The sequence below is a fragment of the Pinus tabuliformis genome, chromosome 4_1 (genome assembly GCF_031772625.1).
Source record: "Pinus tabuliformis cultivar Carrire ecotype Pingquan chromosome 4_1, CPIR1, whole genome shotgun sequence".
Lineage (NCBI taxonomy): Eukaryota > Viridiplantae > Streptophyta > Pinopsida > Pinales > Pinaceae > Pinus > Pinus tabuliformis.
Genome location: NC_142303.1, coordinates 265,131,674 through 265,134,224, shown reverse-complemented (window position 1 = coordinate 265,134,224; position 2,551 = coordinate 265,131,674).

The window sequence follows — 2,551 nt, the reverse complement described above, 5'->3', positions numbered from 1 at the left end:
TTTTTTTTTTTAATCTCGCACTTGGAGTCTATGGAATAAGAAAGAAATTTGGTAGCTTGACAAAAGTGGTAGCTTGCCAAAAGTGGTAGAGAAAAGATTAATCTCTTCTACCTTGACAGAACTAGTGGTCAATATCAACACCTACAAGAACTTTGTTGTGGAATATTATCAAACTAATAGAAGGATATGAAAGAGTGTACAGTAAGAACCTTGACAAACACAACCACTGAAACTTGCAACATTGTTTGTAGGAAGAGAAAATTATGTTTCTTTTTTCCAAACATGTATGTTAGTATATTACAGTTTAATGAATATTTTTTCCTATTATCATGTATGGTTTCATACTTTAACAAAGCATTCGCCAAGACTTCACAATGTTTATTATTCAGTGAAAGGTTTTCCAAGATCTTACAAGAATTTACAATTCAGTGAAAGATTCGCCATGACTTTACAAGATAATATAATCTAGTGAGAGATTCACAAAAAAATTATGTGTACATATTATATTATTGATAAAATCACCTCCCATTTTTCCTATGTATCATGGGGATTCGCTTATTTATTATACATATAAATTTAGGGTGGTTCTTAAAATTTTCCCTGCAATGGGGCCCATAGTTTTGGCGCCTCATCCCCTAGGGTTAGGTTTTTGGATTTTTAGGGTTTTCCATTGTTTCTCAATGATAAATAGGCATTCGAGCCTCATCGTAACACAATTTAGAAGTAATGTAGCCTCCAAATATCTTCTCAGAGATAAGCTACCATCACGTGAGCTTCTTTATTTCCTTTCTACATGTAAACAATTTTCAGTACATTGTTGTTAATGAATTAAAGTTTTGTTTTTCCTACATCTTTGTGTTTTTGTTTATATTTGTATTTTGTTTCGTTCAAGTATAAATATGGATCAGTGGTATCAAAGCGGTCTGATCTTTCTCTATTTTTTTGCATGTCCCTAACAAGGTCAGGGTATAAGGAGTTATGGCTTGAACTGGTTGAACCTTTGCAAGATTGTCCTCTTCGACCTCGACGACCTCCCATGGTGGAAAAAAATAAATATGAGGAAACATGAGATCCGCTCAAAATATTTCTCGAAAAATCCCTGAAGTGACAAAGGAACGAGATGATGGACAACTTTGCCAAGATCGTTCGATGGATGCCCATAGGCGATTCATCTTCATCCAACAACCACCCTGGAGGTGCCACTCCATTTAAGGTACAAGTCAAGTTTGACATTCCTATATTTGAAGGCCAAATAGACGCAGATGCAATAGATAAATGGTTAAATCTGTTGGAAGGATATTTATATGTTCATGTTTTTTCTAATAGGGAAAATATTACTTTTTCACTCCTCAAAGTCACCCCCCAAGTCAAGGACTGGTGGTAAACCTACTGTGAGTAGGGGGACGAGAGGGAACCCTCACTATTTTCAACTTCACCCACTATGAATTATTTTTAAGATGCCATTAATGAGCAATATTAGCATGTTAAGGGCTATGAATATAAGTACATAAATTGGACCACACTGCGGTAGGGAAGAGACCATGACGTGTCAAAGTTCACAATTATATTTCATACCCTTCGAACGAAGTTGGGTATCAAGGATTCTGAGTGGTATTTGGTACTCAAGTACCGCAACTGTATATAGAAATACATCCAAGATGATATGGATTTCCTAGACATATCCTTGCTCAGTGTTGCATATCGATATGTTGTCAACATCAACAAAAAATTTAAATAAAAGAACTGAGACTTTGGGTCTGTGAATCTAGAGTAAGGGAAAGAAGCCCCCAAACCATAGAACAAAGGACAAAGCCAATGCAGGGTGGCCTGGGGCAACCTGTCAAAGATGCAATCAAAAAAACACCATGAAGACAACAAAGGACACAGGAAAGTGGTGTGAGTTCCATAAGAGCCCCACTCACAACACAAGTGAGTGTCGATCCAAGCATCCACTAGTGGTTGAGCTGAAGGCTTCAGAGTCAGATGCATGTTTCAACTCTTACTCAGAACCTGACAAGGGGAATGGAAAATGGAAGCAAATTATTGATGTGAATCCCAGCACCACCATTTCCACCACCAAGATCCAGAAGATTGAGCCTGAAGATCTAGAGGAAGGGAAGTTTATCTTCCACTCACAAATGTGGGTGAAGGGTTCACTGCTGCATTTAATTATCAATAGAAGGATCCAAAAGAACCAAATTTTAATAGAGTATGTGAAGCGGTTGGACCTACTGACCACACCACACCCGCAGTTGTACACCATCGGGTGGCTTCACCAAGGACAAGATCTCTGCGTCAGCTAATAGTGTCACATTCCCTACAACATCAAGCCCTTCATGGATGAGGTATTGTGTGATGTTTCTCCTCTTGGAGTTTGAGATGTATTTTTGGGTGAACCCTACTTGTGGAAGCGTCATGTTATATATGATTTGAGGCTTTGCACTATTATTATTTCTTAGGAAATAAGTTATATAGTGTTGAAAATAGCAAAAAGAGATGTTAAAAATAGCATCAATAAAATCCTAATTTAATTTTGTCCTTGAATTAAATT